Source organism: Bombus impatiens, unplaced genomic scaffold, assembly GCF_000188095.3.
Source record: "Bombus impatiens unplaced genomic scaffold, BIMP_2.2 scf_0478, whole genome shotgun sequence".
NCBI classification, from domain to species: Eukaryota; Metazoa; Arthropoda; class Insecta; order Hymenoptera; family Apidae; genus Bombus; species Bombus impatiens.
Window position 1 is genome coordinate 84,160 of NT_176897.1, and position 11,397 is coordinate 95,556.

Here is an 11,397-nt window from a genome sequence, read left to right on the forward strand (position 1 = left end):
GACGCAATTTCGCGAGCGAAACTAGTTATTTCGTTAGATTTCCGTGCAACCTGTTAACCGGGCAACGCCACGAATGCTAAAAGGATCTACTTGTGATTCTCGAAACGGTGTATGGAACGATCGACGCCGGGACAGGAACACGCGCGATCCCACCGATAACGGAATGTGTCCTAGTCCTCGTAGTCCTCGTAGTCGTCGGTTTCTTTTCCAGTTCCCTTCGTGGACGCGAGTAAAAGTAGGAAAACTTCTTCCTTGTCTTTTGCGTCACGAAGTTCGTACAGCGTTCGAACCGGATCCGAAGAGAAGTGCGTTAGTTTTTACTGGAATTGCAACATTAAAGCGGAGCAAGTGTCTTGGAGACAAGGAAATGCGCGCATTCAATTTTCTTTTTTTCTTCTTCTTCCGCTATTAAATTCGCAACCAGATCTTCCTGTGACCAAGTTAGCACGGTATGCTAATGACAATTTAGATATGTTTTTACATCTTGCAATCGACTGTAAAATCTTTTTTCCTTCGTTTCCCTTGATATTTACATCCTCCACTCGAAGTATTCGATCGTTCGCGATCGATAGGCTATAGATTTCTCTACGCAAAATTCATAGAAACACGAGCCAAACGATCATCGCTCTTGTACTCCAAATATTACAAGCGTCACTTTTGGATATTTCGAATAATTTCGCACGTTTTTACACACTCGCGTTTGCAATAAATGCGTTAACTGGCGATCTAGCGATCAAGAACCACCGAAAAATCGATCCTGGCTCGTCTGGCCGGTCGATTCTCGGCAATCGCATGCGAGATCGCGCAACCGAATCCTATTAAATCGAAGTATTCTGAACAGAGCTCGATCTTCGAGGAGCACGCCCCTCTTGTCGAATTAAGCAGTCGTAAACGGTGAAATTACGCGGGCGCTGGGTCACGTCCGGCGGGATTGCCCGCGGAACCGATTAACGGCAAAAATTGCAAAGAGAGAGAGAGAGAGAGAGAGAAGGTCGTTTTCGCGAAGGGACGAAAGTTTCGCGAAGAAACGGTCGGCCCCGTTAATCCGATTACTTGTTTTCCGTGTAATCGACCGGCCCCGGTGAACCCAACAGGAGAGGCAGTCTCTCTCGCTATCCAGCAAGCGAGCAGAGTCATCATGTTGCAAATGACCTCTGTCTACCGGCGGAATTAGCGGATGGTCTTCAATCCTTGGGTAATTGTAGTGCCGCGTAAGAGATGCTTACGCTCGCGGCAGCGATTGCACACCGCTGCAAATCCCTTAAATCGTGAAAAGAAAGGCGCCCCATCGTTTTAATACGCTGCGGTTGGGATGAAAGGAACCGCTGCGTAATTTCTCCCCTCCATTCGAGCAAAATTCAAATTCGTCGTCTGTTTCGCGATGAATTTTCGAGTTACCGGTGATTTCTACGATCTGTTTTTTAACCTCGGAGGTTGCTTCGTACTCGTGAATGTCGTAAATCAATTTCGACAGGAATGTAAAAATGCTTTTATGGAAATGATAGATCGAAACTTCGATTCGACCGTTTGTATGGAGATTAAGCGAGTGGAAAGTTTCGAAGGCGCTTTTTAATCCGTAGATGACACCGATGGAACTCGCGAAACGACGAAACGACGGTCGTAATAATCGAACGCGCGCGAGTATTCCGTAACCAACGAAGAAAATGGAACCTTGAAACGAAAGCGGAGGAACGTGCTGGAATCGGGACGAAACAAAACGAAAAACCGGTTTTGGACCCGCGAACGATTACTTTCGGTAATAATTTATTCGACTAATAATTCAATGGCAGAACGAATACATCGGGTCGTTTATTATACGCGAATTGAACGTTAATTTCTACAAAGAAATATAGGAACGCACCGGCGGACACGTGTGTGTGCGGTGAACGCGTCCGATCGTGTTTATATCCACGTAATACGCCAATTAATCGTACGCAATCGCCATTAATCAAATCAAAGTTTGATAGATATTCTTTTTATATATGTGTGTTGCCGTTGCTATCGGCGTAAAACTCGAGCGTAATGTTGCCTTTTTTACAATGTCGCTATTTACGATCGAAGTAGGAACGATCCCTTATCCAATCTCAATGTCGTACCGATTAATTATTTTTCAGTGGTGGAAATTACTTGGCGAATTAAGCGTCTGCTAGGTAATACCGAACTTAACGCTTCTGTACGCGAACGTTACGTTACACGAACTTGCATGTCAAAGTCGTCAGCTCGAAATTTGCATAACATTACGTGCTCGTGCTCGTGCTCTGTGACGTAAACACGGTGAATTTACGACAGAAGATATTAATAATCGTTATCTCACCACCGGTCGTACTTCCCTCGGATCGAAGTACAAAGCGACTTTTATTCACCCGGAAAATGGAAAAAAAAGCGATGGAGCCGAGCGTCGGGTTGTGGCGGCGGTGTAACGAGGCAAGAAATCCACCAGGCGCGTGGAACCGGAGAAAAGATCGAGGCGTGAAGGAACGATTTTTAAAGGCGACCCGTATCTGCGTCATAGATCGTTATCTACTCAAATGAATCAGGTGCCGGGTGCACCTTCGGCTTTTTTTCTCGCCACCCAGCCTGTAGATCTGCTTTCGCAATTAGAACTCGTTATTTCGTTGCGCCACGGTTTCCGTGTGCGCTCGTGTCGATAAGACGAATGGTAGGGTGGCCGATTTGCGCCATCGGTTCGCCACCTTCTCGTAAAAGGATCCGTGGCAGCGCCACCGTTCCTCCGACTTCTTTCACGTGGATCGTGCACGCGATAAATAAATACAGCTCGTCGAAGGTGGTGCTTTTTTTTTCTCGCGAAAATTCATGAATGAAAGACCAGGTAGCGAATAAACAACTTGGTAACCTCGCCGGTGAATTATCGCAGTTTATCACTGTCGACGCGTTCCTCGCTCGTGATTCAGATTCGATTGATAATTACGAGCTGATTCACGGCTCGACGATTTTGTGTTTCATTGAAGCGGTGGAGAAAACACTGTTATTAGCTAATTGGATTTGCAAGTGGGAAGCTCGATGTTGCGAAAATCATTTTCCCTCGACCCGTTCGATTCGTTACGATGGCAATCGTCTTGCCGCGATACCGATAAGAAGTTTATTATCGATCGGCGTGTTCCTAACGGATCTACGTATACAAAAGTAAACCGCCCGGTTCGCTCGATCGCGATCTTGAGCATCTCTTAACGAGGCTATCGATAGCATTGCGCTTTACATTGGGAAACATCTATAGAAATGCATCGCATACGAATTGATAAATATCTACGTAAACTACCTTGAAGATAAGCGCGAGTATATCGAAACTGCGTCCCTCGATCTATCTTATAGCTTTTGTCGTATTCCATCAAATTGTACGAAAATTATTTCCCTCGAAAGCGTAACCAGACCACCCAGAAGACTTTGATAACAGGTTAAAGTTCAAAGCAAAAGATACGCCAGAAATACGAATAAAAATCCAACGATATTGTGTGAAAACGCTGAAACTATTCGATAACTGGCGAGAATTATAGAGAACAACTCGTTCCGGCTTATCGTCTTGCCCGCGGTTTATGGCAACTTAACGAGTTACCGACTGCGAAGCAGATGGCCACGCGATAAACTCTGCTCTACTATTCCCGGTATTTGATAAACTAATTGGCCGATCCACGGTTCGTCGTAGCGTTTCAATCAGCCGTCCCGTTATCGCCGTTAACAGGTTTGCTCCGCCGCGATTGTGGTCCGTTCTCACACGCGCGATATTCCTCTTCCTCGCTTGTCCTGTACACGCGTGTTCGCTTTCGCGCCGTCTTTCGCGCGATTGGTCGCATCTTTCGCATTAATAAGCAACGAAGAGAAATCACACTTAATCGATCGTTAATTACTCGACTATCGATCAAAGTATCAGACTAATTAAACGAAGCTATCGCGAACGTCGATGTATAATATCTTTCAATGTTGCAATGAAATTCAACCTTGAAAAGCTAGATTACGGAAAGATGAAGAAATTATCCGCAGCGGTGGGATTTAATGAAAACGTATTACGCCGGACGGCAATAACGACGGCGGTCGTGGCAAAGAGGTTACGTGTCTGTTCACGCGAAGCGATCGAAACGACGAAGGAGAGAAGAAGAGAGTGCCCCTAAAGTCACGTTGGGTAACGATCGCCATCGGAATCGCGTGCTCCAGAAACATTTTAACGAGAGAGTCACCGCCTTTCGATGCCTGCAATCGCTACGATACGTCACTACGATACGAATCCATCGTCGGCCGAAACTTTTCCTTCTTCTCCTTCGCGTACGCAGACGTCGTTCGATCGCCGAGATGTTCGAGAAATTATCAAAATACGAAAGATCAGGTAGCTACGATAATCGCACCTCCGTTACGACACAAAGCGATACGAAAGGATTTTCTGACCAGAGTAGAGTCCCCTTGGAGCTGGTGGCAATATGAAATAGAAAGTCGATCGATCGCTTAACGATCTCGGCTCGATTTCGGGCTCGCCTCTCGATTATGAATCGCCGGCCGCGGCACGTGTTTCGCGTCACATGGAAACAGGTGAAAGCCGTGGACGCAGGATTAATCGACGTAACGTTTCGAGCGCGATAATACATCCGGAAACGTGGCCCGAACAATTTCCAGGTTTCGCGATTAGAATCGAAAGGAATCTCCCCTTCGTTTAGTCGGGAACAGCTGCGTGGAACATCTGTCAGGAATCTTCGCGAAGAACGATTAATCGGTCCATCCATCATCGCGGATTATTTCCATCGAGCGACCACGACCACGCCAAACCCGACAGCTAAAAACCAGTCAACGTACGATAATACGTATCAACGACGAAACGAAACGGGTCGCCGAGCTAGTTTCGGATTTTACGAGAAATAGGTGAAAGCCGCGCGAAGCGTTCGATCGGCCTGCCTCGCCAAACAATCCCTGGAATCGCGCGTTTCTTCGCTTCTCCCCGAACTCGTCTCTCCGCGGCTCAAGTTCGGTCTAGAAAGCGAGATTCTAATACCTAATGTCGTAGCTCGTAAAATGAGAGAATTCCAATGTGCAATTTCTTGGCTTTTCTTCGTCCAACGAGAGTCTGCTAGAGGCTGGCAGAAATTTTCACATTTAAATAAACTCGGATTCGAAATAGAATCGCGCGAAGAAGTTAAACTTGGATATACAGGATGTAGGTTAATCGATAAAGTATTTTAAAAATATTACGTACATGATTACGCTAAAGATTCTACGAATAATTCCTTAGCAGATAAACATGCAAATTGCGATAGAGAAAATATTCGGTCCATCAATTTTCTGGACCAAGACTACTCTGTTAGAGAATTTTTCCTTTATCGGATGACTGCCTCGAACTCTTCCTTCCTGCAACATTCCAATCGGTCTATAAAATAGGCGAATAGTTTAGTGGCGTGGCTGTTACACGATCGATTCGTCCTCGTTCTCGCGTTCCCGGTCGCTTCGGGGACACGAAAGCGCGTCGCGGGTGTCCCGATCCCCGATCGATTACTTCGATACCAAGTTATCCGAACAATTAATCGCCGTTGAAGAACGCAATCGGTTGCCTTCGATCTTCTAAACACGATGGTCTATCATTGCCAACTTTGAGACAGCATTTCCAATTATGTACATCGAGGTTAATCGTGTTAAATGTTCGGCCCATCCTCTTCGATACGTTGCATCTGATTAGTGGCCCGCGTCACTTAAGTTTTAATTCTGTTCGAACTTTCCCGTTCGGTCGTCACCAAGATCTTTGTCGCTTGTTTATTTCACAGTTTGCTTAGGCCTAACGGAGATGAGCGTTCGACGGTCTATGGGATTATTTGGAGAAAAATACATGCGAGCAAGTGTATTCTTATTCTTCGCAATCGAGTACGTTATGCGTTTAATGTCTACGTGTGGACGATTGTTACACATCTGGTGATGAGCTTCATTTTATCGCTACGTGTGTGTTGCTATTGCGGTAACGTTACATGTCTGTTGTGGAAACGCATCGAGCTTTAATGTTATCAAATTGACTGGTTTTACAATTTTATTTTAAAATTCCTACTTCGTGTTATATTTTTTTGCGCAATGATGTAATGACTTTCGCAACGATAACTAAAAGAATAATATAACGAATTTTATTTTGTTTTTTATGTATTCAAAATTAAAAAGATTTTGTATCGAGGATACTTATACCAATACCAGTCCAAATGACCGGTTCTTGTCAAGGTGTAAAAGGGTCCTGCAATCTGTTTATCCAACTCCAATTAACCAGTTTCCTCGTTTTCTACAACTTGCCACGCGTTTTTAAAATTTTTACCGCGTATCATTCGATACTATGATGTCAGTTATCAGGAAAATTCCGGATCGATCGCTAGATCGCTAGATGCTATCGTTAGAAATACCACACTAATCAAAATGACCGGTTCTACGATTTTATGGATGTATCAACCCACGTTTAGGGATCATGGTCCCAGATGGATTAATAATACCAAAAACGTACTACATAACGTGGAATTCCTTCTGTAGGAAAGTAATAAGTCAATAAATATACAAATATTCTATTATTACATATTTTTTAAAGACTGGTTTTGACAGAAATAGCTTCGTTCGAACTATCGGTAGCTCTAGGTGTTGATCCTTTGAATTGCCCGCAGTATGAATTCCCCGCTATAACGAACAATCATCGATAACGATCAGAACCAGCAGACGTCGAAGACGTCCAACGTAGAAGGATCAAAGGTTCCATTTACATAGATGGAGGCGACTATGGCGGGGAGGACAACCTAAGATGGAAAGCGAGCGCGTTAGTGGCAAGTGGCCAGATGGACACGGAGAGACACGGCGGCGGAGCTTGGTGCCGCATGTAGGCAGATAATGAGCGGAGATACTAACGCGTGTACACGGGGATGTAAATGATACGCTAAACGCAAACGTAGGAAATACCCGGTACGGCGCTATGCATCATCCGTGGCCAGGTGTCAGCTTGTGGGACACCGTTGAGTCGGCGGACTACGCGACATTGTGCGTCACCGCGAGGTTCCATAGCGATTCTCGGCTCGCCACCGAATCGTGCCTAAGGTCGACCGACCTTATACGCCCCGGTCAACCTTAACGGGCTGCGTCGAATCGCCGCTCGTTCCTTCCGTGTCTTCGGTATGCACGTGATAGTCTGCATCGTCTCAGGGTCGACGATGTCCGACAAACCGCGTCGTGGAATGAGAAACGATTAAGGGCAATTAGAGGAACCGGGCGATAATTAATTCCCGGGAGCAGCGTGCTGATTCTTTTTTGTTTCCAGCTCCGATTCTCGTACTTCGATTTTTAAGGACGATTCTTTCACACAGCTTGTCCGAGAATCTCCGAGGACGATCTTTTTCTCGACGCGTTCTTTCAGTTTCTCCGTCATCTTGCGGTGCAAGGCCGGTCGTTTATTAACATTTCTGCCGATCGATTAATTTATTCGTCGATCGTAACATCGGTAACGTTCCAAAAGAATGATCGAGAATCGAACGACTCGATCGCGAACAACTAGGAGAATATTATCTAGGTAGGAAATATATTTTATTCGTCGGACGAACAGCCACCATAGCGACTATATCCGAGGAACTAGCTGGCAAATTCTCTACCATTTCGTTCTAAAATTCGCGAAACGAGCAACAAAATGTGTTCCGCAATCATCCGCTTCCTAGTCCCACCGTTACGCTCGAGCTAATCATTTCCCTCGAAAGGCATAATGGACGGCGGATGAGAAACGACGAGGAAAAAAACAGCTTCCACCTCTCCGTTCACGATCGAATGTTTCAAGGAATCGTAGGAAACCCGATGGAGAAGACTTAGAAATTCGCTACGGTGGCCTCGACGGGGAAGGACAACGGAATCCATCCGTACGCGATAATCGACCGACTTGTCACGCATCATAGCCAGCTCGATTCGGAGCCACGCTCGGTGGCGCTTGGTTCTGCATCGATTTGCTTCTTCCCGAGGAAGATTGGACGTAGCTTAAACCGTGAGAACCTCTCGTCCCTCCTGTGTTCCGGCAATCTTCCGGCCTAGTTTTTAGCGGCGCCTCCGTGAATTTGCAGCCCTTCTAATTGTTTCTCGAAATTCTACCTCTACAACGATCGCCGCGGATACTACGAATCACGAACATTTTGGTAAAAATATAGAGAAAGTTATATAACTCTTAAATAATAATAATAAAAAAAAATCAACTTTTAACGCTGGGATGTTCGGAAAGACGCGTCTCTCGAGGAGAAGGATTCGTTTATTTAAACGGAATTTCACTCGATGTCTGATAGCAGTTCTACCGTATAACGAATTGATTCAACATCGAAGCATTCGTCACGGTATTCAAGATAGCGACACAGTGGTCGCAGAAGTTGGTGTCGTTTGCTGCCTCTGGAATATTAATTTATCGCGGCACGCGATGACTTTCTCGAGTTGTTGTTAATCCCTCGCCGAAAGTTGCGGCTCATGGACGCCGCGCCAAATAAATCCTCCTCGTGTAGGCTGAATCAAGTTCCGATTGTCGCCTCCACTCTACACGGCAAGGAAGGACAAAGAAAGTCGACGAAGGTTGCGATTCCAAGAGGACAGGAAGGTGCAACGCAACGACGCCCTTGCCGGGCGACGTGCTGCGATCCAATTAAACTCGACGACGAATTCCGAAATAAATCTCTCCGTGAAAACAGCCGCTCTCCGTGCGTTGGGTATTATAATTCGGGACCCCTTGGAGGTCGGCTGCAGAGCTTCTGGTTAACAACGACTTCTCATCTGGCACCCACGTTACAGCTCGTGAAATTGCACGTGCTTTTGACACGGCTGTGACCGTAAATGGGTATTTCTCGTCGTCGATTTACTTCCATGTGAACTTTTGATGATAATTAAATACGAAAGTCAATGACTTTATTCCGGTAAAATTAAAGCAACGAGCATTTTGAAACATAGTGCGACCGTATCTATCGCACATGGAGGAGGTATTCGTAAATTCCGCTTTCGATTTGGAGTGCAATAATAGACGGAGGATCGAAGGAGCCGATCGAGAGAGCAACAGTGGATCTCGATCCTTGCATCCGCGAGCGACGTGAAGCGAATAGTAGGGCGTGGGGTGGCTGACTACTCCAGGGCCTAGATCGGTGCAGCAAGGTGGTCTCAGGTGGGGGGTTAGCGGCGCTGGAGCGAGGGGGGAGCGACGACTTAGAAAGTGAAACTGAAAACGCCAAGTCGGATGCGAGAGGACCCCACCCTGGCGTGGTCTACTCGCACACACACGATCGCCGACGTTCCGACACGGTCTTGTTGCACTCGCGTAGAAATTTGCGCACACATACTTACAACGTCAACAATACACACACGTATATATAATACGCGTACATACTGGAAGATCCAGTTTTTGGAATCGACACGACGATTTGCTTCTGAAAGGCGAAACGTTTGTCGTCTGCCAAGCATCGATAAAGTAACGTTCGAAGAAATAGAAACTATATCGTTGGCGTTTCAAAGACGTGAAAAAGATCTGCGCAGAAGCAGAATGGTGAAAAAAGACCGGCACAAAGGATCTCGGTGGAACGAGACGACGAAAAGGCGAAAAAACACCTCCCCTTCACTTTTCCCCGCGGCCGCCGAGAACGGCCAGAAGAACACCGACGCGCGAAGCCTAACGAAAGCAGAAAATCGGCGTGTTCGACTTCGTCCTCGAAGGAGTAGGTGTACCAGGACACGTCGTCGCGCGAGGAGACCATTCAGGAAGGAGGCCGGGCTGCGGCTCGGGGAGGCCAGGGGGAGATGTTAGAAAGTAAAACCGAAGAGTTAAACTTCCACTGGCGGCAACCCCACCCTGATGAAGCGGCGCTCCGCTCCTGTTGCGCTCAGCACGTACACACACGCGTCGACGCGCGAGCACGCTTCTCCACTGTGGTGCGAGGGACCGCATACACACACGTACGCATGATTAGCGAGCGACTATGCTGCAAGGGATCCGTGGAAATGTGGCGCGGTTCTTGGACGATGGGATTCTCAAGAGCAAAGTAAAAGTGGAACGACGCGAAACACGCGTCGTATGTCTTTTTTCGTCGACCGAAGAAGCAGAGATCCTCCCTTTTTTTTTTTCGACAAATCGAGAGAAAACAGATAACTGGCGGTGCACCGAACGATTCCTACGAATATTTCCCCGCAGATCGATGGAAAATTTGTTTTTAATGTCCGTTCGTGGATCGTTTGGTGGATTTCGTTCGTGTTGGTGGAAGAGTCTGGTCGTCGTGAGAGCTTTTTGCCGCATTCTGATCGATTATACCTCGGTGTAATCGCAGGAGAACTCTCTCTTTCGGATTTGTCGGTGCATACGCGTCGACGGACGCAAAGGTTGAAAAACACGAGTCTGCGAGAGAGAAGCAGAGAGCTTGGTTGCGAGAGAAGCGAACCTCGACCAGACCGTTTCCTCGTTCGCGAAGAGAAATACATTCCTAGGCCGGGTAATTAAGAGGGGGGTCTGCATGGAAGTATCGAAGGCAACCGCGAAAGAGCATAACCACGCGGGGGAACTTATTTACGAGTACATCTGTTTATCCTGTTAAGGCGTATCGAGGCATTCCTGAACGAGAGCCAACGGGGACGAACCCTGGTAGCGACTGCCCTCGCAGCTGGGATAATGGGTCACCGCTTTCGCACTGGCACACCTGCGTTCCCCAGCTTTCTTGTCTTCCAGTTCAAATTTTGTATCTTCTACGAACGATCGCCTCGTTTCTCTGCCCCGGCTAAAGAATTATTCGAACACGAGGACGATTCGCAGAGATGTTATTCGAAAGCAAAGAGAAGGAGGAAGCCGTATTCCAGCTTCGAAACACGACGACAACGCGTCGGTCATGAAAGGAACCGTGTCCGTGTATTCCTGGTTGGAATTAATTACGCGATAGCTAGCGCATCGGTCGCACGTCGATGCGGCAATAAACCCTTTTCTCGCGCCCACGTTTCGATTCAAGAGGAGCTATGAGAACGCTGAACCGTATCTCACGCGTCTCTTCCACCTCCCACAAAGAGGGGAGCCTGTACTTACTCTCCGTGCCAGACATTTAGCGCCCATTGAGAAACATCGCAGACGATGCTGCGCCTTGCCTCGTTCGTTTACCGAGCCGTGTGCGCGGTTAACCGATCTTCCTTCAAGCCGTTTCGTCGACGTTCGTCGCCTCTGCATTCACCGATCGTTGCGTCTCTTCATTAAGGAACCGGCTGTTTGTTCGCGCGTTAACCTCTGCCACCTCCGTGCCACGCGGACGATGTAATTAGATGTCGTTGATTCGTAGGACGATCGGACACCGCTTGCTCTGGCCGCAGGACAACGCTTCCCACGGCAGAAAAACCGAGGATTCTCCTGTCCCGTAAACGGTTCGGATGTTCCCTTGGCCCATAAATGGCGCGGCACGGTAGTGGCGG